This window comes from Arvicola amphibius, chromosome 4, assembly GCF_903992535.2.
Source record: "Arvicola amphibius chromosome 4, mArvAmp1.2, whole genome shotgun sequence".
NCBI lineage: Eukaryota > Metazoa > Chordata > Mammalia > Rodentia > Cricetidae > Arvicola > Arvicola amphibius.
Genome location: NC_052050.1, coordinates 97,568,995 through 97,596,666, shown reverse-complemented (window position 1 = coordinate 97,596,666; position 27,672 = coordinate 97,568,995).

Here is a 27,672-nt window from a genome sequence, read left to right as displayed (position 1 = left end):
AGGCCAAGCAGTCAGTGTGCAATTAAGACCCATGGTTCTCAGGATCAGGCTAAGCTGGTTATCAATCTAAGCTTCGTAATGGATCTGATTGTTATGCTTTGGGCTTGACACTTTAGTGGGGGGGGGGGGAGTGTGCACTCATGCGTAAATCTGTGTATTTATTATTTGGATCTGGAGACATAGTCTTACTATGTAGGCCAGGCTGGCCTTGAACTTGTGGCAATTCTCCTGCCTTGGTTTCCCAAATCAGTCACTATGTATGTGGGCCATCACATCAACTACACATAGACTTTTTAGTTTTTTGAGAATTTTATACATCAGCAAAATATATCTTTCGGTGATATATGTATACACATTAGTATAGGGCTGACCATGTGGGCACTAACACCTGCCCAGTAAGTCCACAATAACTTTAAACTCTTGATTTCTTCAGTGGGAAAACAGTCCATGCCGCAGTCATTATTAATACGAGTGACAACGTCCAAGTCTAAGCCGCTTCATGAGAGCCATGGTAGCCATGGAACCTCTAGTGTACAGAAGTTATTCTCATGGTTAGCACATTTCTATCATTATTGTTGGTATTGTTATTGTTTTTGGAAACAAGATCTTGGCATGTACTCCAGAGTGGCCTCCAGATCACAGTCCTCGTGCATCAGCTACCTTAGTGCCGGGTTACTGGCATGCACCACATCCAGTTCCAGCCTTGTTTGGTCTGTAGTTTTCATCTTTCTCCCATCAAAGGTAGGAATGCTCCCTGGATTCATTAAGGGCTCTTCTTCAGCAGAAAACAATTCATTATAAATTGGTTAATGGAAAGTGCATACAAATCAGACGTGGCTGCTTCTAGAAACTTGGATGGTGCAAATTTGGATGGTGCCATGGAGAACCTCCATACTGCTGCCCCTCATCTCCACTTTGCTCCACTGTGGCTTCATTGTTGGGCAATCTCCCCTTACGGACAAAAATGGTCTCGGGAAATCTGAGTGATTGTCATGCCAGGTCCAGCAAGGCTAACGGAAAGAACCATGTCCTCAAGAATTCCGCAACTTCAACTTTGGTCATGTGACTTCCCCCATAACCTACTTCTGCAGCCAGGGATATTCTGATTGGCTAGGCCTGAGTCCTATGCAGCTTATGGTGCCCATAGGAAGCATGAGAAGCTCATACACAAAGGTGAATGTCTAGAGATGCAGATGACACGCACACCGTGATAACCAACTAGAGGTGGCTTGAATTTTTCCAGCTAATATCAACTCTCTCCCCCGTGCTCATGTGTGTCTGGGATCAGCCTGTCAGCTAACTCTCTATCTTCTGGGCCTCACTAACTGCTCCCTCACCAGAGGCTACCCCATCTGCCAGAAACATATCAAGAGGGGGAGAGAATTATGACTAATCACTTGGTTCCCAATTCTCTACTGAGTCAACATGCTAAAACCCTTCTGCATCGCAGGCCATTTGGGTTATTAGGAATCATAATTCAAAGAAAATGAGCTTTTCTTCACTAATTTCTGGTCTCTATCAAAGAATTATTTCTCTCTTGGCTTTACAGCAGCTTAAATAATCAAGAACAGTAATAGAAAGTCTAAGAAGTGCTTCTGCAGGTGCCAAGCCTGAGCGTGTGCATACCTGTCCTACACATCTGTATCCACAGCAGACATGACTAATCAATCAGGCACTCTTTTTTGATGAGCCTGGCTTTGATCCCTGAACCTGCGTCAACATAGTAGTTGGTTTCATAAGAAAGAATATAATTTGCTTTCTTAGCTCTTAGTATCTGTGCTCCATCCTATATCTAACAAGATGTGATGCTAACCACCTCTCTGTGGCATGTTTACAAGTGAAAAGCGGAGTTCAGAGAGGTGCAGCTACCTGCTCACTGCTGAACAGCTACGGAAGATGAGCTCCCAGTCTGAGTTTTACCCCATTCCTCTCCCCCTAGACTCACTCAAGACAGTATCCCTGCTCACCTAAAATATGAGGCAGATCCAAGACTCAGAGATGCATGGCAGCCCCACCACCTCAGGTGCAGCCAACTATTGCTTTCCTCTCCAAGGCTCCAGGTGAGTCACCCACTCTGCACTTAACAGTTAGCTACTACCACGCAGAGCACGGAATGTCACAAAGAGCTCCTCTTGGGCACTGCTGTTTTACAGATTCTCCAGAGCAGTCCCCAGCCCCGCTTTCCCTAGGGAGACGTGCAAAGCTGGTATTTTGTACTCGTGAAGCAGCAACACCTCCCAGCTTCACTTTCCCAGGCAACATTGGCAACAGTGGTGTGTCAGAGCAAATCACACTCACGGGCCATCACCTGCCAGCACTGGGCAGGAGCAGCAAACAGGGAGCAGCTGGAAGGGAGACTCCAGTGCCAGAGGAAATCTGAGAGAGAACTCAACTTTCACAGCAGGGATGTGGAAGAGGCGGCCTGGGGAAGTGGGTATTTTCAGCACCAGCAAAGCAAAACAAAAGAGCAAAACCCTGTGATTGCAACCTGCATTCTGCTCTGCTGCTCTGAGCTCCTGCTCTCCCTGCCCTGCTCTTACTAAACATGCAGAAGGGAAGGGTGGGTTTAGGTCTGATTCAGTCCCAGTTATCTGCTTCCTGGCTTCCTGGCTTGGTTTCTCCATGCCTCACTTCCCACCAATACCATGGACTAAGAGCACTCCTTGCAGACTCTCTCATCCTTGGCACCACTGCACTTTGAGCCACGTAATCTGGGGGTTGTGCACGGAGGGATCTGTCCTCTGCCTTGTTGGACGTTCATTAGATCTTCAGTGTCAATACTACCCATATATACCTCAATCCTGACCACCAAAAAGTATCTAGACTTTGCCAAATAGCCTTGGTTTGGGACATCACCCCAACAGAGAAAAATTGCCTAACCAAGCTATATGAATGAGCCATTATTATATAGAGCAAGTGCTCTGTGAAGAGCCCCTAGAATTTACAAATGCTTTCTCAGTGTTGGCTGGACCACAACACACTTCCCAACATTCATGGCAGAAATTACTAATCAATTGCTGCTCTGCCCCTGATGCCTTTGGGTATGATCTCTGATTCCTTCTCAACATGGAAGCTATTATTCAAAGGTCGGGAATTCTATGGGCATTCCTCAAGACCCCACTGTGCCTGGCACTCAGAAGCAACTCGACTTTGCTCTTTCTGAGCTGCACCTTCTCAGTAACTGGGGATCTGAGGTTCAGAGAAGATAAATGCTTTGCCCAAGGTTATGCTATTATGAAGTTGTCGCAAATCTGAATACCCCACCCACCCGAGTCTCATTCTTAAGCTCATATTCTTTAGTACGTTTTGAATTCTTATGTGTCTGTCTGCCTGTGTGTGTCTGTGTGGGCACACATGTGCCACGCTGCGCACCTGTATTCAGAAGATAGCTTGGAGAAGTTAGTTCAGCCCTTTCACCATGTGGGTCCCAGAGACTGAACTCAGGCTGCTAGGCTTAGCCTCAAGTTCTTTTCCCACTGAGCCTTCTTAACAGCTCTGGAGGGCAGATTCCCACCATAGCTGTGGATAGTGAATGGTGACTCTGTGGTGGGATGCGCCCGTCAGCCATCTCCCCAAAAGAGATGTAAAAGCTCGAATTTGTAGCATTTTCAAATTCCTAAGCTGTAAATGCAGGATTGTTTTTGACTATGGGTAACTAGAAAGAAACTCTCAGTTGGTTCAATGACTGACACAAGAATCTTGACCATCTATGGCTAGGGGTGTGTGTGTGTGTGTGTGTGTGTGTGCACATGTGTGCATGTGTGTGTGTGTGAATGTGTGTGTGCATATGTGTGCATGTGTGCGCGTGTGTTCATGAGTGTGCGCGTGTGTGTTGTGCATGTGTGTGCGTGTATGTGTGTGCATGTGTGTGCATGTATGTGTGTGTGCGCGCGTGTGTGTTGTGCATGTGTGTGTGCATGTGTGTGTGTGTGTGCATGTGTGTGCGCGAGCGCCTATGCATGTGTGTTCCATGAGCACAAAAGTGGGATGAGTCTCTGCTCACACAGACCAAAGGATGCTGAGTGTCCTGTTGCATGACTCTCCACTCTATTCCCTCCAGGCAGGGTCCCTCCCTGTCCCTGGAACTAGGATGGCAGTCTGCAAACTTTAGTAATCCTCCCGTCTCTACTACCCATAGCTCTGGGGGTTCCAGCTTGCATTTGGCCATGCCCAGCTTTTTACATGGGTGTTACATAGGGTTTACATGGGTGTCAAACTCAGGTCTTCATGCTTGTGCGGTAAGTAGTCTTGCCCAATGGGCCCAATCCAGGCCCATGATTGGTTCTTTTATGAATAGGTTTGAATAGGCTGATCTGAAGAGGTTTCTTCGTGTCATGTGGTGCTGGCTTCCGGTCCATTCTGGAAACATACAGTGGTATTGATTGAGTAAACCCCGTGAAATCTCGTCATGCTAGTGGGACGAGATAAGGCGGTGACGGGGCCACTTTCCATCATGTTGGGCACTTTTGCATCAGTGTGACCAAAGTGCCCACGAACAACTTAATACCGGAAATCACTCTGCCTGTAATTTCGAGCGTGTCTGCTGCCCCGTACAGGGGTGGGGAGTGATGGAGCAGAACTGTTCATATCATGGCAGCAAGAAGCAGGGAACACAATGACTGACTGCACTCAACTGGCTTGCTTCTATTTCCCTTTCACTCTGTGCAGACGCCAGCCTAGGGATGAGCACCTCCCGCTTGGAGTGGGTCTGCCCTCCTTACTGAATCCTCTCTGGAAATGCCTTCACAGGGATTCCCTCACAGACATCCCAGAGGAGACGCTCACCAGTCTTCCAGCAGACTCTAAACCTATTCAAAGTGACAATCAACACCATCAGTCAGACCACCCCCAGGGCTGGATATCTAAACACAAATTCATGTTTGAGTTTGTATCCCTCTGTTCTGTTTACATAACTAAACACAGTAAGCCTTAGATACAGTGACTGGAAAATTAAAATTACTCCCCACGGATACTAGCTATGGCACCTCACTAATACACACACGCGGTATTTTTTAGGGAAAGATGGGGTGGAAATTTCCTCTCTTCTCAGGCTCATGAAATATAACAAACAAGTCAAGAATAAATATTAGCAACAGGATACTGTGTCTGGCCAGTGCCTAGTTTTCAGGTCTCACCTCCAGAGACTCACTGCCGTGCAGGCATCAATTAGCTATGTAGCTGCAGGCCAGCAGCGGTGGCATCAGATCCTCCCTGGACTGTGTGAGACATGCAGCCCTCATGTAATTAGCATGGAACTTCCACGCTTAGTTACCACAGTGCAACAACTACGCACCTCCTCTGCTCCCAGGTGGGCTGTGCTTTCCCTTCTCTTTGCCGTGCAGCCCAGGTCACCAGCCAGAAAAATAAAGGATGAATGGTTTCATGCTGTCTCAGTGAGGCAGCTTCTCTCCCACCCTAGTGTACCCCAAAGTCCAATCAGATAGCCAAGTGAGCTTGTGCGACTATTTTACCATGTCTAAACAGTGCATGGAAACACATTATGGGTAGTTTCTTTCCTTTTCTTTCAGCTTGGATTCTGGAAATGAAATGCTTCTTTAAAAACAGCACTTCTGCAAACGCTGGGATTTGGCAGCAGGGCAGACAGTTCCTGTGAGGCCACCAAACACACAAGCTTAGCTTTGCAAACTGTCCACAAATCATAGTTCCTAAATCCTTCCTGGTATCCCCTTCACTTTAAATTACAAGGAGTCACTACAACTCCGTATAGAGACAGTCTAGAATTCTCTTACCTATAGATTCTGACCCTAGGTCTTCCTTGGAGAAATCTAAAGAAACCTCTAGAACTGACTAATGTATAAATTGCAGAGAAGAAGTTAGGATGATGGGAAAGAAATTAGATTTTTGAGTCAGACTGACAATGATGGGTTCAAATTGTGCTCAGTCATGGGTTAGCTAAATGTCATTTTAAAATTATCTGAATCTCTTGTGCCTCGTTTTCCTGGTCTGTAAGTTGGAGACGGTGATGTTAATCTCATGTGTCTCCTGTAATTAGACAAAAAGAAATAAAATAAAAAGTGAAGGTTCCTCACCTCGCTGGAAACATTTGGCAAATTTTCTCCACTGGGGATTAGGAAACCACATAAATTTCTAGTTACAAGTTAGCACCCTTTAAATCTTTACACAGACTTTCCTCTGCTCCTCTGTAATGGCTGTAGGAAGTCATTACCAGCATGAAGCATCCTTTTTGCTTGCAGTATTCTACAAACCTAGTAAGATCTAGTTTGCCTCTAGGTCTGTGAAAGCCGTTGTACCGTGTTGTGTTTCTTAACACCTGCGTAGTTTGAGCTTGACCAGTTAGTTCCCAGCTGATGAAGCTGGGAAGGTGTAGAACCTTTGGGAAATGGCTGGAAGAAGCAGTCACTGAAGATGAGACTTCAGGGTAACTGCTTTGCTCTGCTCTCTGTGAAACCGGCCTCTCAAGCAATGGTGTGGACAAGGCGCTGCACTCTTCCACCATGGGGCGGCCTCCCTCTCGGTACTTCCACCATGGTGAACTGTATCCCCTCAAGCTGTAAGCCAAAATAAACCTTCCTTTCCATAAGGTGTTACGTGTCAAGAGTTTGGCTGTAGAAGAAAGAGTAACTCTTGTCTAATGGTGGTTTTAATGAGAAATGGACCCCACAGGCTCAGGTATTTGAACACTTGGTATTCAAATTCAAATAGGTTGTGTGTTGTTTGAGCAGTTGTGAGCAGAACCTTTATGAGGTGGAGCTTTGCTGGAGGAAGTGCATAACTGAGGGAGGGATTTGAGGTAAATTAGCCTCATCTCCCACTCCTTGTTCTCTCTCTCTCTCTCTCTCTCTCTCACACACACACACAGAGAGAGAGAGAGAGAGAGAGCTTTCTTCTACTATTCCATGACTTCTTCACATTATTGACTTCATTTCTCTAGAATCCTGAGCTAAAATAAACCCTTCATTCCTTAGGTCGCTGCTGATCATGGTATTTTATCACTGTAACAGAAGGATAACTAATACGTATCATTCAAATGCTAGATGTCTCCCTGAACCCAGAAAGACAGAATGCACTAGACAAGGTGTTGTGCTCCATGAAGACATAGAAAAGATGCAGCTGCTGAGAATAGCCCATGCTGTGCTGTTTGGGGAGTAGCTTTGAAATCTATGTGAGTCTAACTCAAAATATCCCTTAGCACAGCACACAGTTGTCTCCAGACGCCTGAACTTTGGTGGTTCTGTGAACCAATTCATCCTGGTACTTTCACATTCTAGGGACCCTTTGTGAGGACACTTCAGCAAGAGGAAAGGAGCAAATAGTACATTTTAGGGAGCAAAATGCTCTTTCCCCAAAGATAGCTCATTATCTTAGACTCATCTTTTCTAGTTTATACCCATTAATTCCTGTGAAATTCTTCCAGAGAACTTTATCAAAAGATACTCCATGACTCTCCATGCTGGAGCACAGAAAGTGTGGTGGCTGTGCAGCTCGATTCAGGCAGTGTCTGGAGTCATAAATTATAGTAGGCATGCCCATCATGTGGCCACATGTAGTCAGAAGTATCTGTGGATGCACCACAGCACAAAATCATTCATATAGCTAAATTATTATGAGATTTTGTGTTGATTTTGTAAATCAATTGTGCAGCTCTTCAGCATGAACATTGTAGGTAGCAGCATCATATTTAAATGCCCAAATGGACTCCCCTGCAGGCTCACACACCCTCGGAGTGACCTTAGAAAAAAATGATAAATGTGGGTAAATCAAAAAGTTCCTGCATAAAAGGTCATCTGGGAAGACCATGCTCATGAAGCCACGTATAGGGCATCACCAAGTTAATCCTGAAAGGCATGTCCTCCTCCTCTGTGCTAATGGGGGTGACTCAGAGAAACAGAAACAGTAGCATAGAGACAAGATAATGTAATATTTATTAGGTGAGCCAATCCACACACGGAGGCTAAGAAACCCCCTGATCTTCCATTACCATGCTGTACAACAAGGAATGTCCATGATAAAGTTCAGTACAAGTCCAAAAGCCCAAGAACCAAGGAAGACATCAAGGTAAGTCAACTGTATGGAGCATCAATAAATAGTGATCAACAGACAGGCAGAGCAGAGAATTGCTGTCCGTGGTGTAGGCTCTATGGATTCCCTAAGTCATCACTACAAATCTTCTTTTGTTTAATTGTTGTTTTATTCTGTAGAAAAGAAATCTAAGTTTCAGGAAGCCTATAAAACTTTCAAGCTTACAAAATAAGAAAACTGTCCAGTGAGCTGGGAATTTAACTTGGCAGTAAAACAATTGTTCAGTGTATGTAAGTCCCTGGTACCACCTCTATACAGAGCATCATGGGAAGGAAGGAACAGAGGGAGGGAAGAAAAGAAGGGGAACGGGGAGAAACAATATAGCAAGACCACAACTTCACTAAATCCAATTCAAAGTTTATATTATTAAACATGACATTTTATAGATTGGTATAAGTACAGTCTATTGTTAGGATGTATTGTTACATCATTTCTCCAGATAGGTAGGTAGGTAGGGAGAGAGAGAGAGAGAGAGAGAGAGAGAGAGAGAGAGAGAGAGAGAGAGAGAGAGGGAGGGGGGGGGGGGAGGGAGGGAGAGAGAGAGAGAGAGAGAGAGAGAGAGAGAGAGAGATACAGACAGATAGACAGTTGGATAGGTAGACAATCGAACCTTAATTTGTAGCACCTAAGAAGTCCCTGCTAGAAATACTCCTATGACAAAACTTGGGTTTTAAATGTCATAGGTATTAACATCTGATTTACAAAATAACAGAAAGCATAATAGCTTTTTCTGTTAAACAAGTGTAAAGTAAACTCTAACAATGAGTGGGGTGGGGGTGAGATGCTGGTAGCAACTCTTCTGGAGAGGAAGCCTGCCAAACCCAGCTGTAGAGATTGCATTGCAGAACCCAAAATGAATAAATCATAAACTCCTTCCACTTGGGTCCCTGGAGCAGCCCATTTTAAACTTTGATTTCATTTGTTTAGATCTGGCTCATTCCCTAGGTTCTCTTAGATGTCCTTGTAGCCTTCCAACAAATTGCTTCTTGCTCAAGCTGACTCAAGTTGTCCTTTGTTATTGAAAAGCACCGGAAAACATCTTAATAATGAATGCAGAGAAACTTCTCCAGTGAAGCTTTTTGTTCTCAGGCTCAGTAAACTTTCTTCAGTGTAGCAGGAGCTGTGTTGATGTCAATTAAATGAAACTTCAATAGCTATGCATACACTTCTGATAGTTCAGAGACCCGAACCCCCAGAACAATGGATGTTACCACTTCATGACAAGAAATCTAACATCAGATCCATGGGTGCACTTGTCCAAATGTATACACCATTAGCTACTTGGCAGAGATGCTGAGAGAGCATTGTGACCACAAATGACACAAACAAGTTGGCAAAAATGGAATGTCAATGGAAGATGTGTCAGTGATGAAGAACAATTGCATCTTAAATTATAACAAAGTCAACAGTAAGCTACAAGTCAACCTAGAGAGAAAAGTAATGTGTGTCTTTCCTGGAGTCTACCTTGATTTTGCAGTCAGGGGAGTGTAAACTTGATTCAGCTCTTTGCTAGTTCTTGAACAAGTTACCCTGACCTTGGAGCTGGCTTCAGGCTGTGTTTGTAGAATGCAAGATAAATAATGCAAGGTGCCTCTGAGACATAAAGGGAGAACATGAGGAGCCTTTAACATCACGCTGGGCCGAAATTACTATCAGAGAGGAGGCAGGGGAGGCGGAGATCATACTTTTTTATCTCATTTGTGGACCCTTGATATTATGTAGGTTCATAAAATCATATATGTGTATATAACATAGGAGGGAATAAGTGCAAGGTACATATATCCTTACAAGAATGTCCTTATGAAATCCAGGTCTATGTACAATGAATACGTACCAACAAAAATGTAAATGTGTGTGCATGTATGTTTATGTGTGCATGTGACAATCCAGGCAGCGTCAGGGGTGGGGCTCCCTCTGGTGGCTTGGGCCTCAAGTTAGTCATTGTTTGGCTACTCCCACAAGCTCTGTGCCACCATTGTCCCAACAGGCAGGACAGGTTGTAGGTCAAAGGTTTGTGGCTGATTGGTGTCCCAGTCCTGCCACTGGAAGTTGCCTAGTTACAGAAGATGGATGGTGTGTGCTCTGTATCCTCAGCTCTTAGGAGTTCTCACAGGAGTCTCCCTCATGAGTTCCAGGAAGTTTCCACAGCCCTGTTTCCACATCATCCCCCGAATGCCCCCCAAATCCAGTTGTCTCTCTCCAAACACATTTCCTCTATCCCTCCCTTCCCAACCCAATCCCTCTTGCTTCCTGCCCCCAGTCTACCCGCAAAATCTCTTCTATTTTACCTTCCCAGGGAGATCAATGTGTGCCCCTTTGAACCCTCCTTGTTACTTAGCCTCTCTGGGTCTGTGGATTGTAGCATGATTACCCTTTACTTAACAGCGATATATTCACTTATATGGGAGGACATATCCTGTTTGTCTTTCTGGGTCTAGATCACCTTGCTCAGGATGATTTCTCTAGTTCTGTCCATTTGTCTGAAAACTTCACGATGTCATTTTTTAACAGTTGGGTACTCCACTGTGTAAATTTTCTTTATCCATTCTTCAGCTGAGGGACATCTAGGCTATTTCCAGGTTCTGGCTATTATGAATAAAGCTGCTATGAATGCAGTTGAGCAAGTGTCCTTGTGGTAGGCTGGAGCATCCTTTGGGTATATGTCCAAGAGTGGTAAAGTTGGGTCTTGAAATAGATTGATTCCCAACTTCCTGAGGAACCACTATATTAATTTCCATAATGGCTGTACAAGTTTGCACTCCCACAAGCAGTGGGTGATTGTTCCCGTTGCTCTACATCCTCTCCAGCATGAACTGTCATCTGTGTTATTGAACTTATCCTTTCTGATTGGTATAAGATTGTATAACAAAGTAGTTTCATTTGCATTTCCCTGATGGCTAAGGATGTTGAGCATTTCTTTAAGTGTTTCTCAGCCTTTTGAGATTCTTCTGTTGAGAATTCTGTTTAGATCTGTGACCCATTTTTCAACTGGATTATTTGGTTTGTTGATGTCTGGTTTTTGAAGTTCTTTGATTATTTTGGATGCCTTTGGCCTGATGTAGAGTTGCTGAAGATATTTTTCCATACTGCACACTGCCGTATTGTCCTATCAACTTTGTCCTTTGTCTTACCAAAGATTTTCAGTTTCGTGAGGTCCCATTTATTGCCAATCAATAGTGCTTGTACTATTGGTGTTCTGTTTATAGAGTTTTCTCCTGTGCCAGTGTGTTTAAGGCTATTCCCTGTTTTCTCTTCTATCAGGTTCAGTGTGTCTAGTTTAATGCTGAGGTCTTTGATCCACTTGGACTTTAGCTTTGTGCGGGATGATGCTTTTCTATTTGTGTTCTTCTACATGCAGACATCTAGACAGTCCAGCACAATTTTGAAGATTTTTTTCCATTGTGTCTTTTTGGCTTCTTTATCAAAAATCAGATGTCCATAATTGTGTATTTTTATTTCTGGGTCTTCAATTCCAATCTGAAGCACTATTAATAAAACTCAGAGACAGAAATTGGGGTTCAACCTTAAGATCAGAAAAGCACAGCAGTCAGCCACTGGCTCTTATCTCGACCTCAGTTCAAAAATGGTGATCCTGCCTCCAGAAAACCTCAGAAGGAGATTGAGAGTGATATTTCTGTCCTCCCATTTTATAATCATCTCTAGTTCTGGGATTAAGAGCATGTACCACTACCGCCTGGTTTCTATGGCAAATTGTGTGGCTCCTGGGATTAAAGGTGTGTGTCATTGCTGCTTGATCTGTAAGGCTGGCCAGTGTGGCTATTATACTCTTCTGACTCTCAGGAAAGCTTTATTTATTAAAATATAAATGAGATGCCACTACATCAATCCATTGATCAACGTGTTTATTTTTATGCCAATACCATGTAGTTTTTATTACTATAGCTCTGTAGTACAGCTTGAGATAAGAGATGGTGATATCCTCTGGAAGTTCTTTTATTGTTCAGGATTGTTTTAGATATCCTGGGTTTGGGGGTTTTTTTTGTTTCTTGTTTTGTTTTTCCATATGAAATTGAGAATTTTCCTTTCAAGGTCTATAGAGAATTATGTGGGAATTTTGATGGGGATTGACTGGAATCTGAAGATCACTTTTGGTAGGATGGTCATTTTTACTATGTTAATTCTACTGATCCATGAGAATGGGAGATTGTTCTATCTTCTGATATTCTCTCACTCTTTTAGCTAGTTTGGATAAGGGTTTGTCCATTTTGTGATGTTCTCAAAAACAACCAACTCTTTTTTCATTGAATCTTTATTTTTATTTTATTGATTTCAGCCCTCAGTTTGATTATTTCCTGTTCTTCTCTTGGCTGTGTTTGCTTCTTTTTGTTCTGGAGTTTTCGGGTGTGATGTTAAGGTTCTAGTATGAGATCTCTCCATCCTTTCATGTGGGCGCTTAGTGCAATGAATTTCCCTCTTAGCCCTCAGAACTCGTGTCCCATAAGTCTGGGTACATTGTACCTCCATCTTCACTGAATTGTAGGAAGTCTTTAATTTCTTTATTTATTTCTGTCTTGATTTAGTACTTATTCAGCTGTTGAGATCCAACTTTAATCCATGGTGGTCTCATAGGATACAGGGGAGATTGTTTCAGTTTTTTTGTATCTGTTGAGACTTGCTTTGTGATCAATTATGAGTAAGTTCTGCAAGGTGCAAGGTGCAAGAGAAGAAGGTATATTCTTTTGTTTTTTGATAAAATGTTCTGTAAATATCAGTTAAGTTCATTGGTTTATAACATCTATTAGCTCAGTATTTCTCTGCTTAATTTTGTCTGAATAACCTGTCCATTGGTGATAGTGGGGTACCGAAGTCCCCTGCTGTCGACATGTGAGGGTTGATGTGTAGTTTAAGCTTTAGTAATGTTACTTTTACAAACATGGGTGCCCTTGCATTCAATACACAGATGTTAAGAACTAAAATGTTATCTTGGTAGATTTTTCTCCTTTGATGCATATAAAAGACCTTCCCCATCTTTTCTGATTAATTTTGGTTGATTATTTTGATACATATCAGAATGGCTACACCAGCTTGCTTCCTAGGTCCATGTGCTTAGAAACTCTCTGCCCAACCCTTTACTTTGAGGTAATGTCTATCGTTGATGTTGAGGTGTGTTTCTTGGGTGAAGCAGATTGGATCCTGATTTTACATCCATTCTGTTAGTCTGTGTCTTTTTACTGGGGAATTGAATCCATTAATAGTGAGAGATACCAATAGACAATCACTGTTAATTTCAGTTGTTTTGGTGGTGGTGGTGGTGGTGGTGGTGGTGGTGGTGTGTGTGTGTGTGTGTGTGTGTGTGTTTCCCTTCTTTTGGTTTTGATGGTGTGAGATTGTTCATTTACTGTGTGTTAATGGGCATAGCTAACCTCTTTGGGTTGGAGTTAAGTACATTCTGTAGGTCTGAATAGATATTGTTTAAATTTGACTTTAGTATGGAATATCTTGTTCTGCAACTATATGATTGAATTTTTGTTGGGCATAGTAGTCTGGGCTGATAGCTTTGGTTTTTTAGAGTCTGCAGCACATCTGTCCAGGCTCTTCTGGCTTTTAGAAACTTCATTGAGAAGTCGGGCGTAATTCTAACAGGATTGCCTTTATATGTTACTTGTTTTTTTTTTTCTTGCAGGTTTTCATATTCTTTCTTTGTTCTGTATGTTTAGTATATTAATTATTATGTGGCAAGGGGACTATCTTTTCTGGTCCAATCTATTTGGTATCCTATAAGCTTCTTGTACCTTTATTGGCATATCCTTCTTTAGATTGGGAAAAATATATAGCTAGGAATCTTCTCCTTCTTTTATTCCTATTATTCTTAGGTTTTGTGTTTTCTGGATGTTTTGTGTCAGGAATATCTTAGATTTAGCATTTTCTTTACCAATGTATCCATTCCTTCTATCATATCTTCAATGAATATCTGAGAGTCTCTCCTCCATCTCTCACATTCTGTTGGTGAAGCTTGCATTTGTAGATCCTGTTCACTTACTTTGAATTTCCATTTTCAGAATGCCCTCAGTTTGTGTTTTCTCTATTGCTTCTATTTCCATTTTCAGGTCTCGAACAGTTTTATTTGCTTCCTTCAACTCTGTGTTTGTTTGCTTGTTGGCCTTTCTTGAGAGACTTATTAATTTCTTTCAACTTTTGTTTATCTTTTCCTTAATTTCTTTAAAAGATTTTTTTCATTTCCTCTTTAAGAACCTTTTTAAAGGTTGTTTTCTTGTTCTTCAGCCGTGCTGAAAGTCAGGGTTTGCTGTAGCTATTAGCTGGGCTCTGACAGTGGCATCCTGTCTTGGCTATTGTTGATTGTGTTCTTATGCTGGTGTCTAGACATCTGGGTTTGGGGTGATTATAGGCTGAAGTGCCGATTTCTGAATTTGTGTTTATCTTTGATTTTGTCTTTGAATTTGTCTTTCATGGGTGTTTTGTTCCTTGGTTTCTGTTTCCACTTTTGGCAGGTGTGGCCTATGGTTGAGCAGTGGATCTCCACCAAAGTTGAGGGTTGGACTTTTGATGGCTCAGGTGGCCTGTGGTCCACCAGGGGTCTTCACCTGAGTTGGGGTTGGAACTTAGCAATAAGGAGGGGTAGGGAGACTGGGGATGGGGTGGGGAATCAAGAAAGTGGGAAGGTGCCAGGACAAGTGGCCTACCCAGAGTTTTGGTGATCTGCATGGCCTCTGATTGAGTTGGAGGGTCTCCATCCAAGTCAGGGGCTAGGACAGGGCAATGAGGAGGGATGAAGGGACTGGGGATAGGGCAGGCAGGCACGCAGAAAGTGGGGGATGTTCACTGCTGGGTGGCCTACCTGGGATTCTCAAATGACCTCTGTAGAGGGCAAAGGAATTCAGATGACCCTGATTTAAACCTTTTGTGCCTCCCCTTCCTTCACTCACTTCACACAAAAATACCAAGGCACTTTCCACACACCAGGAGAAAAGGGTGTCCTCTGGAAAAATACAGAATTTGGAGGCTTGAGTCTTCAAAAACTGTGACTCCCACTCTAAGTAGCTCAGCCTCTTTTAATATTTTCCCACTGTGAATGAGAACGGGAAGGAACGAAGAAACGGCTGATGCACGGAGTCACAGCCTATGCTGTTGTTCCCCAGATATTTTAGTCCTGTGTGAGACACTGTTTTCTGTGAAAATGTCTTCTCTCTGTGTCCCTCTGCCTCTGTTTTCCCCCTGTGTGTCATTATCTCTGCCTCTTTCCACACATTTCTTCACCTCTCCGATGTCTCCGACTCATGTCTTCTATGCTGCGCCATCCCCCTCCCTCTCCTTCATCCCACCTCCAGCCTTCTAGCTTTTTCTGTCTCTCTGGACAGAGGTATACTATAGCTCCTTCCCTAAACTTGTGTAACCACATAAGGCTTTTGATATCAAGCCACACACAAAAATAAATTTATTACTAAAAACCCCAGTGGCACAGAGAACATAGAACCTATTTAGGGAGCTCCTGCCAGGTTGCTTAGGAGATGTCCCGGGGGTTCCATGACGACAGGGACAGTGCTGCTGTCTCATTCCATGGTAACCACTTGCTGGTGCATCACTACGAGGCAAACAGTGCTGCTCACTTCCTTAGTGGATATGGAGGTCAAAAAGAGACAGTGTGGAACATTGGACCCCAAGAGAAAAGAAGATTCCAAGGCAGTTCTGCTGACTGCCCAATTTTAACTGAAAACCCAAATTTAGTTGCCAATGGAAATCTATAAAGAATGAATTAGGGGGCTTCACAAAGAGCCAGCATACAAATTTGTCACCATTGAGAAGAGCCATCACCTGCCACAGGTGAAGGATGGTGTCAGAAGACAGAAATAAAGGAAGACAAGTAGAGCAGCCTGCTGCCTAGGCCCTCCCTCATTTGAGGAAAGAAGAGTCTGGGATTTGAAGCATCTCAAAACTAAAACTGCCCCTAGATCAAAAAGCCCACAAGCAGGCAGCCTTGTCTCTGGGTTCACTGCCAGGCCAGCCCACAGCCTCCTCCCTAGTACAGAGTAGAGGCTAAAAATGTTTCTGGAAATGACTAAAGATTCAAGAGGAAAGAGTTGGCAGGGCTAAGACAGTGGGCCCACACTTGGGCACTGAATCAGCTTCCCCCTGCTGTCCTCCTCTGCTTCCTGTAGGACAGAGAGTCAATGCGGAGGACCATCAAGTCTGGATTCCCTCTAGTCCCAGAAGATAAAAAGTTGCACATGGAAAAGTTAGGGTTAAATTACATGGCTAAATCAAGAAGCTTGTGAACATGAGATCATTCATAAGATGATCTACGGCAGGGGTGAGGCAGGAAGGTTGAGAACACAGGGAAGAAGAATGAGGGGGTTTATAGCAGGGGTTAGGCAGGAAGGTTGGGAACACAGGGAAGATGAATGAGAGGGTTTACAGCAGGGGTGAGGCAGGAAGGTTGGGAACACAGGGAAGATGAATGAGAGGGTTTACAGCAGGGGTGAGGCAGGAAGGTTGGGAACACAGGGAAGAAGACTGGGAGGGTTTACAGCAGGGGTGAGATAGGCAGGCTGACAGGATAAAAAGAAGGAAAGACAGGGCTATGCAAAACAGGACAAGCAGGTCTCCCTTCTGCTGGCTCCCACAGAGGTCCTCCAAAGGAGCATCTATAAGACGCCATTGTCCTTTCCCCTAGTAAACGTCTCAACTTTACTGAGACATTTATACCTTTATATACAATCTTTTATATGTATATAATGTCTCTAATGTAACAGACTGAACTGTGCAGAAATCCCTGCCTAAGACAGCCCCTGCCTATTCCAGGAAGAAGACCAAACAGGCTGCCTTAGGGAAGGGCAAGAGGGAGATCAATGGTAGGGCCAGACCGGTAAGTCCAGACACTACAAGCAGCAGTTTGTCCCTGCCACTAACTCCATACAGTCTGACTCCCTTTTCTTTTCTCCTGTGCTTCCTATAAGACAAGAAGAGACTCTTGGCATCTTCTGTCTCTTCTGAACTCTGCTGGGTACCAGACCTGGTCAGTACTCTAGCATTCCCTGGTATAATTAAGAGCATTGCCATTTGAACACTGGCAAGCTCAGCTCTATCCTAATTCTATTAGCCTCAACTCACTCATGTGCAAAATGAAGCTAAGAATTACATCATACAGTTTTATGGGGATTAATTGAGAAATTCATTGGAAAATAGATAGTAGCTGTTGGCTTTATTACTATAAGAAGTGAAGGGGCCTGCCCATCATAACAGAACACCAGGGACTTAGTGGTTTAATCAACAAGAATTGGTTTTCTCACACTGATCATCCAAGATTGAGACGCTGGCAGGGTTGGTTTCACACTGAGGCATCTCTGTGTGGCTTACAGATGGCCGGCTACCTTCTCACTGTCTTCCCAGGCATTTTCCTCTAGGTGTATATACCCATGATGCTTCTGTAGGGCCCAAACATCCTCTTATGAGGATACTAGTCATGCCAGATTGCAGCCTACCAGTACGGCTTTAATTTGAACTTGGACATCGCTGCAAAGATCCTATCTCCAAACATCCTAAGGTCCTGGAAGTGGGGACTTAACATAAATTTGGAAGTACACAATGAAGGCTGTAACAGGGTCTTTGACACGTTCACACGTTTTAATCACGCCTACTCAATTATTTAAAAGAAAATAAAAGCTTACCTTCTTACTGGCTCTGAGCTGAGTTTAACTCTTGTACGTTGTTTGACCTAAAAGATATGTTTCCAACCTGATCAGTTACCAAACCAAAATCCAGGGATGTAGACAGTAGTATTATCTCTCCTCACGAGCATGAAACACAGACCTTGATCAGATCTCTCACCCCCTGTCCTCGTAAGGATCCTATTGCTGTGATAAACACCACAGCCAAAGCAACTTGGGGAGAAAAGAGTTGATTTGGCTCACACTTCCACAGCACTGTTCATCACTGAAGGAGTCAGGACAGGAGGCAGGAGCTGATGCGGAGGCCATGGAGGGGAGCTGCTTATTGACGTATTCTCCTTGGCTTATTCAGCCTGCTTTCTGATAGAAGCCAGGACCACCTGCCCAGGGATGCCTCCACCTACAAAGAATTGGACCCTTGCCCATCAAACACTGATTCAGAAAATGCCCTACAGGTTTGACTACAGCCCAATCTTATGGAGGTATTTTCTCAATTGAGGTTCCTCTTCTCCTATGACTGTAGCTTGTGTCAGGTTGACATGAAACTAGCCACACCCTCTCTAGCCCTCATTCAAGAACCTTAGGTTGGGTCACAAGGTCTGCAAAAAGTCATCTGGAAGTTTACCTTTATAGGTGCTGGAAACATAGAAAAGACAGCCAAGTCGTTTGCACCAACACAAGTTCATGTGAAAAACCAAAACATTCCCGCTCCTGCTTTGGTGCGTCCTGTCTGGCAGCAGGTGTGGAAGACAGCTCTAGAAGCTTGTGACATAAAAAATTAAATAAACAAACAAAAAAGAGTCAGAAAAAATTGTGTGCCAGCTCAGGGCTAAGTCACAGTGACTCCTCTGTCTCACCTGGTATGCGAAGGTGATCACAGCTGTTAGACAAAGCAATATGACGTTCAATCCTGACCACTCCTGAAAGGTAGTCAAAGTAGGAAAACCTTTCCACCCTCTCTCCTTCAAAGTGTCTTGCAGTATAAGTAGGGTGCTTCTGTGACTCTCTCTCCCTCATACAGTTTGTTTTTCCCTCTGTTAAGGGCTTTTTAAAATGGGGTCTTGGTAAGGACAACATACATTATTCATTTACATTCAGAGATGAGCAGCCACACTGATGATCAAAATTGGGCAGCACAATTTATTAGGATGCATAAAGAAAATATTTCTTAACATTACCCTTTTTAACTTCTTATCTTTTAGTTATATATACAATATATAATATCTAGGGTATGATTGCAATTTATAAAAAGAAAAATAAACATGGTGAAATGTTCAAAACATTCTAATGAATTACACCCCAAAGGAACACATGGGCCACTGTCTACAAACAAAACTAATTTGTAACATAGCCTTTCTCAGACACATCGCTTTCCCACTCTTACTAATTTCTCTCTGAGCTCATGGTTATCACTGTCGCATGAAGGCAACCTTGGTCTCTTTTTCTGCCTTGCTGCAGAGTGCCTCCCCACCAATAATTCAGGCATGATCTCATTCTGATAATGCTAAGATTTTATAATTACCTAAACACAACAGTAAAGACAGGATCCAAGCAGGAAGGAATGCCAGACACATTCAATGCCTAGCAAATCAGGAAGTCAGCTGACTGCTGTCAGCTCATTTGCCTGTGGTGCTGTGTTAGGGAACATGATGAGTTCTCCAGCCCTAAACTTCAGCGTTGTTAAAACTCGGGGCTGGGTGATCTTTGCTGTATGGGGCTACCCACACACATTTCCTCACGATGCTGAGAGCAGTCCTCCTTAAGTCATGACAACATAAAAATGTCTCCAGGTATCTTCACATGTCGCCTGGGACTGGGAATCACAGACATTTCTGGTTAAGGATTCCTGCCTTAGAAGTAGTCAAGAATTAGCACATCTGCTCAATGAAAACCCTAAAAGGTCCCTGTCCAGGAAAATAATAAACACTAATATGAACTCAAGGAGGGAGAAACATGTACACACCACTGATGGGAATGTAAACTCGTGAAGCCACTATAGAAGTCAGTATGAAGGTTCCTCAAAAGCTGAAGATAGATCTAATAGCCGGGTGATGGTGGCACACACCTTTAATCCCAGCACTCTGGAGGCAGAAGCAGATAGATCTCTGTGAGTTCGAGGCTGATCTGGTCTACAGAATGAGTTCCAGGACAGGCTCCAAAGCTACACAGAGAAGCCCTATGTCGAAAAAATAAAAAAAAAAGAAAGATGATAGACCTACTATATGATTCATTCAACTGTGTCGCTCCTGAACATACACAAAGGAATCGAAGCCAGTTTACAATAGAGATATCTGTGTGCATGTTCATTGCTGTATTATAATAGCTCAATAACCCAGAAATAGAGTTGGCCTAGGTGCCCATCTACAGAATGGACAGAAGAAAATACCACACACACACACACAATTGGATTATTTATTACTCAACCACAAAGAACTAACATATGCCCACTGTAGGAAAATGGAAGAAACTGAAGACCATTGCATTAGCATTATTTGGAATCAGTTAAACTCAGAAAGAGAAGCATTGTATATTTTCTCTAATATGCAAAATCTAAAAAAGAAAAACAAAAATAAAAAAGGATTATTAGAGAACAGAAAGGAGGGCAGACAAGAGAAGGTAGTGGATAGGATGAGTTGACCATGGTCTATCACATGCAGGTTTGAAAATGTCACAATGAAACCTGCTACCTAATAAAATTAATATGTATAATGAAAAAGAATGTCATCCCATTTATTATTAAATTTTAAAAAACTGAAAATTACCATTAAATAAAAAGATTCTTGTATAAATGACATTTGAATCAAGTTGTAATATCCCAGAACACACTCATGTCCTAGAATATCAAGGGAGGGGGCAAGGGACACAGTTTGGTTGGGAGAGTTTGTCTACTATATGCCAAGTTGGGTTTGAACTCCAACACCACAAACACCGGATGTGGTGGTCCATGCCCATAATTCCAATTACTTAGGGCAGGGAAGTGAGAACATCTGGAGTTCAAGGTTATCCTAAACTGCACAACTGGTTGAAGGCCAGCCTGGGCTACTTGAAAATGTGTCTCAAAAGTGGAGGGTACAGAAAATGTATTATCAGTGACATTGGTAAGAAGTGAAAAAGAGACGGGGGAATAAAGCAAGAAGGGGGGCATTTATAGTCCACACAGTGATGGTTAATTACTTGTCAACTTGACCAGATGTAGAAGCATCAAAAAGGCAAGGCTCTCTGGTCCTGCCTATGAGGGATTATCTAGATGAGGCTAATGGCGGCATGAAGACCTACGGGGACTGTGGGCGTTCTGATTCCATGGGATGAGGAAACCCAGCTGAGGCGCACCAGCATTCACGTCTTTCTGTTTCCTGACTGCCTGGACCCTCTCCCCACCGTGGCCCATACTGGCCCTGAGTCAGGATGAGCCTCTCTCTTGAGTTGCTTCTGTCACGTATTTTGTCACAGCGATAGGAAAAATAACTAAGACCCAGATGGACTCCGGACCACTGAGGCATCACATGAGACTGTCCCTACCCCTTCTTCCCCACTTCCCCACCCCCGCCGTCTCACAGCCAACTCCTGCAAGAGTTAGAGAAGTGGAAGAGGAGACAGCTGTTGCTGCCTTAGGAGTCTGAAGTTCACATCAGTGGGATATGATTCCAAAAACGGGGCATGCGTGCTGGCTGAGTTTACTCAAACAGCCCTCAGGACGGCTAGCCTTTTCATCGTAAGGAGTGGCTGCACCCCCAACCATCATGTCACCTCATCACTAGGACCAGGGATAGTCACCACCCAGGCAGGTCCTCTCTGCCTGAGAAGATGCATCCTCCTCACTGAAGGACTGAAGACATCTCAGGGGATGTGGGGACAACCACAGTACCACCATCCACCTACCCTGAGACCCCCTTCCATGAGCTCAGTCTTCATGGGTATTCTCTTTCCACAATTAGAAGTACATTTCTTCATCTATAAAAGAATGTTTGGTCTCCAGGCATGCATAGATTACAAAGCCATTATAAGCCATTCCTATCTATTATTATTATTAAATACTCATCTTGCTAGACCCTAGGAAGCTGGCATTTTTTTTAGGCCAGTTCTCATCTCCAAAATGGACACAGATAATTAGATTGAGAACCCTGTTCCACCCAGCTCCCTGAAAGGATTGTCATCATTTTCTCTGGTCTACTCACCAGAACAACTCTTCTGCTTGGCTGGGCCATATCTCAGTTTAATTGGCCTGCCCATGACAAACTCACTGTCATGCGTGCTGGCAGGAGAATGAATTAGGAAAAGTTTCCTTTTCTGTCTCATGGTCTTCTCCTCCCTTTTTCTATGTTTAGCTTGTGTGGGCACTTGGCTGGTGCCAAATACAACTTACTGCTTTAATTCCTGTTTCAATGAGACATTTTCTTCACTGAGGGGGAAGCTTGGGGCTGGAAAAAGATGCTGAAATGTAAATTCCATGTCTGTCTCACCTCTGTGTACTGGTAGGGCTTGTTGCATTTGGGGAAGGGTGTCTTCTACCAAGCATAGAGCAAGTGCTCCTTGGGAGGGCTGCAGACAGATAAAGAAATCGCAGGCAGCTGTCTTGCTATGTTTTCTCTTGGCCAGCATCCCCTGCACACCTGCTGGTGGGCATGCGCAGCACAGCACAGCTGTGGCTAAGTCACCAGTCTCGCCGGGAGAAAACAGAGTTGAAATGGAAGCAACATCATAATTCGGTATTGCACATGGGGCTCGGCAGCAAGGACAAGCTGTGTGCTGAAAAGCAGCCAGGTTGTTTCTGGAGACAAAGTATGCAGTGTGACTGTCACCTGTGTGGCTCACAGGGTTGTAGACTGGACATGTTATTTCCTTGCTCTTGGCCCCTTGGCGTGGAGCTTTGGACATATCATGTAACTTCTTTGGTGACACTGTTTCTGGGGACACGCTAAACAAATGTCCCCTCACTGCAGATAAATAGCTGGTGACATAACAAAGTGACAAAGACGGGGAAGTTCAACTTGGCGATCCAATCGGGTTTATTGGGGCTATTACAGGAGTGTGGCGGACTCAGCGGCAGCTGCAACAGCGAAAGCTTGCCCTGTTGAGGGCGACAGCTCACAAAAGCTGGAACCATCGAATTCTCTGCACAACTTGCAGGCTGCTCAGCGGGTCAGTCTCCTTCCTTAGAAGTTGTTCATGTGCCTCTAACCATGGGGCCAGAACCTGAGAATCATGGAAGGAGTTCCAGCTTCCCAGCATGTGAAATTTGTCTCCATCCGGAGTGTCCCAGCTCCCTCCAGGACAGAATATTTCAGCTCAGAGGAAACTGCTATATGACACTCTCTAACCCTCTGTTTTCTCATCCATAAAATCGCCAACAACAGCCATTTCTTTGTGGAGCCATGCTAAGGATGAAATTCAATCATATGTGCCATGAATGGAGGCTTCATAAGGTTAGCTGCTATCTCAATGACTCCATGAGGCAAGACTCCATCTTATGTCCTTTTTAATATGGGAGTCACTAAGGGTTAGGTTCTATTGCCTGCCTAAGATCCTGCATCCAGTACACAGCAACCCTAAGATATGAACCCAGCTCTGTATGATGATGCAGTCAGGCTTTGGACTAGAGTTCAGGAGCTTTTGAGATCACAACTTGAGTGTCTGCCTTGGGTTTTCCAGTGTGAATAAAGGCCAAGCCCAGAGAGTCTCCAAGGGTATAAGTTTTGAGCATTGAGCCAATACCACAAAACTAGCCTGTTAGACCAGTTACAAGCGGTAACAACCTCTACACTTGCTTTTTCCCAGAATCCTCCTTACTCCTTCACTCTCCTTACCTATATGCAGATGAGTCTTCTTTCTTGATTTTTGATCCTTGCTCTAGTTTACCTTTTCCACTCGAATCAGTAGCTCAATGCAAGACAGTTTTAGTCATCCTAGGCATGCTAGCCATGGCTACTCTTATCTCCAGCAGCTGTTCTTCAGCCCATCACTTGCTACAGCCACCTCCTGACCACTCAAGCTCAAAGCTTGCAGAACTCACAGAATAGCCCCTTGCCTACCACACCTCCTGTGCCCAGGATGTCCTTATTCCTTTTTGTCCTCATCAAACTATGGCAAATTTGCCTTCAAACCAGTGACTAAGTCTATGTTTTTCATCTTCTCACTCAGCATAGCAATCAGGCCACTGGGTCACTGCTGGAGACTCCTGCGGGTTCTCCTGAATTTATTGTTTCTCTCCAACAGGTTATATCTAACTCAGTACCAAAGAACATTTAAGAACAAAACAGACCAGTTGTTTGCCAGCCAGAAGACTTCTAACGGCTTTTGTTTTTGCTTGTGCTGTGAGTCTGTGTGTGCAAGAGTGTGTGCCACATGTGTGTGGGTACCCATGGAGACTGGAAGAGTCATTGGATCCCATGGAGCTGGACTTAGAGATGAATGTGAGCTGACTGGCATGTACGATGATTCGAACTTAGGTCTTATAGAAGAGTAACGAGTGCTATCACCCTCTGGGCCATCTTTCCACCCCTTCCTACTTTAGTACTTCCCATAAAATCTGCAGTCCTTCTTTTCCACCCCTAACTTTGACCTGTGTACTCGGTTATATTCACTCTTCCCCAGCCATATGGACCCTCAGCCCCATCAATTCTTTGTTCTTTGGCCTCCTTTTGGTTTTCAACTATCTGTCCTTGTGGCGATTTGAATAAATTGCCCCCCCCCATAGACCTGTAGGGAGTAGCACTATTAGGAGGTGTAGCCTTGTTGGAGTAGGTGTGGCTTTGCTGGAGAAAATGTGTCACTGGGGGTGGACTTTGGGGTTTCAGAAGTTCAAGCCAGGCCCAGTATCATTCTCTATTCCTGCTTCCTGCTGATCCAAATATAGAACTCTCAGTTCCTTCTCCAGCACCATGTCTGCCTACAGCCCTGCTTCCTGCCATGATGATAATGGACTAAACCTCCAAGATGTAAACAAGCCCTAACTAAATGCTTTCCTTTTGAAGAGTTGCTGTGGTCATGGTGTCTCCTCACAACAATAGAGACCCCAAGTAAGCAGTCTCCTTATCAGTTAAAACATGCAACCTTGAAGAGGATTTGGCCTGAGGCTCCCCCTGATTCATCTCCTAGTGTTATACTTGTACTGTGTGTTGACCAACTTACATTTCTTTTATTTCAGTTTCTCTCAGGGCTGGAGAGCCCTGTTTTGTTTATTTCTCTTCGGAACCTCGACTGCAGCCTGGTTTCTAGTGTGTGCGTGCTCAGTAAATATGTATACCTTAGCTACATACAAATGAAAGGTTTTCTCCTGCATTCTCATCTCTTAAACCCCATATTCACAGAATAAGAATGTAAAGCATAAATTGTCTCATGGTTAGTCATTTGTAACCAGTGGGCAAAGCCCTAGAACTCTTAAAATGTAATGAAGAATTCTAAATTCTGCAGTGTGCCATGTGATGGCGCCTCTGAAATGTTTGCCTTGAAACCGGCCCCCTGTCTCCATGAATACAAATGAAGAAGGGTCGCTCGACAATTACCTTCAAAGAGTCTGCAGCATGTCTGTAATCACAGGCAGATTCTCCAGGCTCAGTCTCTGATGTGCACCCCTAAATTCACTTCATTAGTTTTAATTATCCCCGCCACGAGCAAGCGAAGACGTTGAAGCTATTTTAGAAATGGAATTAGCGAACTCGGAGGCTGGGTAACTTTCTCTAAGGTGTTTAGCTTTAATTGTCCTCAAGTTGCATAGGAACGAGGAGCAGCTACTTCTCTTCCTGTTGTATATTGGAGAAGATGCTGTTTGATAAGCGTCTCCATTTGTCTGGGCTCATGAAAACCAAATCCTACCAGACAGACCCTAGCCAGGTTGAGCCTTCACTACCTTTGCCTGTAACATGAATCTCACTCTAGAAACACTTCTGTAACTATCCCATGAGCATACACACACACACACACACACACGCACACGCACACACACACGCACATGCACACGCACACCCACACGCACACACACACACCTACCTGCAAATGCCATCACTGGCTCTAGCAGCGATCCTCCATCTCCTCCAATTTCTCTCTGTCCCTGTCTCTCTGAGCTCTCTCTGTATTTCTCTCTCACCCTCTCTCTCCCCAATAAACACCATGCACCCAATCACTTCTTACCACTACCAATACTACCACACTATAGTATAAGCCAATTGTCCTCTTTGATTTTATCTGAACCACTGTAAGAGGCTTTAGGGGGCCCATCATTATTCTAGCGGCAACTCTCTACCGATCATCTATCCAGCAGCTAACATGCTGCTTATAAAGAAAAAGATCCTTCACATCCCTCCTTCCTAGAGCCCTGCACATGTTTCTTCTCCTCGAATGTGGCTTAAGTCCCTATCACATGCTCCAAATCCCTAACTAGTCATCCTTCTGATATCATCATTCATTACTAAATTCACTCCAGCTTCCTCGATATTTCTGGAACCCAGCACCCCTATCCCACTTACCTCTGTGTTTGTTTTCCCCTCAACCCAGAACATGCATGCAGTAAACATCTCTATGTGTCAACTTCTTTGATTCCCTTAGGTCACTGCTTAGTCACCCCTCTTAGCAGCTTCCCCTGCTCATTCTATCTAAATGCAATCTCATTGCTCTTCATCCTTGTGCCTTGGCTTTTATTCTATAATACAGCATCATTGTCTCAAAGCACTGAATTAACCCAAAGGTTTTAAATCATCTTATGGTACCTAAGAATGTGCTAGCAGGAGGCTTGAAGAAAACAAAGAGAAATTCAGTTTCAACACCTTTGGAAAGATAGAGCTACCTACCACCGCTCCACAGAGATATCCACCATCCGGTGAGAAAACAGTGAGAGTCAGGGATGCTCAGTAGAAAGGATGAAGAAACAAAGAGCTATATTTCATGAAGAAACAATGACAATAATGACAATGATCAGTGTTATGTAAATTCAGTGCATCATGTCAAAGTCTGCAAACAGAAATTTAAGACATGCATTATTGTAGTTTTTTTGTTTTATGTTTGAGACAATCTGATGTATGCCAGGCTGGCCTTGACCTTGCTATATATCCCAGATGACCTTGAGCTTCTTATCCCCATGCTTCCACTTCCCAAGTGTTAGGACGATAGACACCACACTTGGTGTATGCAGTGCTGAGGGCTGAGCCAAAGGCTTCGTGTGTGCTAGATGGGAACTCTACCGACACAGCTATGGCCCAAGTGCACCACTGTCCTACTTTAGATAGGAGGAAACTGAGTCTTAGAAAGATTATGATCTTTTCTAGCATCACACCAGTAAGATCCTGAATCTAAACCTATGTGCACCTCATTTCAGCTACATTTTATCATGCACTAAGGGAATCTACTCAATCCCATTAGTTCCATGTATTTCTTACAACAAATGGAAAAAAAGAAATCTAGGATGGGAAAGGAAAGACTTGTAAAATCATTTCATCCACCACTGACTTCTCTAGCCCTAAATGTGCTTACCAATGTCTAGAAGGAAGTGCTGCAATCCACAGGACCTGAGGTATGGCTGTCCATGTCATGAGGCTGCAACTCACAGGACCTGAGGTGTGGCTGTCCATGTCATAAGGGCTATAACCCATGCAACCACCTGAGGTGCTGCTGTCCACATCACATTCAAAGATCTCACTAATCATAGATCTTTGCCCTTCCTTAGTCTTCTGCTGCTGTTTGCAAAGGCGTTATACAAACTTCCAGACACTGTGGTACACTTTACTGAGCAGGAAGCTTCAGAATTTTTAAGGATAAGAGGCTTAGAAAGGCATGGTGTGTGGATTCAGGGTAGCCCAGAAGACATACCTTTATGAAGGTCTACTATGGGGAGTGGAGACATGATGGTGCTTGGCTAATCCTGACTGCCAACATGATGACCTTGGGGAGCACCTAGGTGGTTACTAAAGCATACCTGTGGGTGTGTATAGGGTCTTTCCAGGAATAGTTAGTTTAAGGGGAAGCACACCTTGAGTGA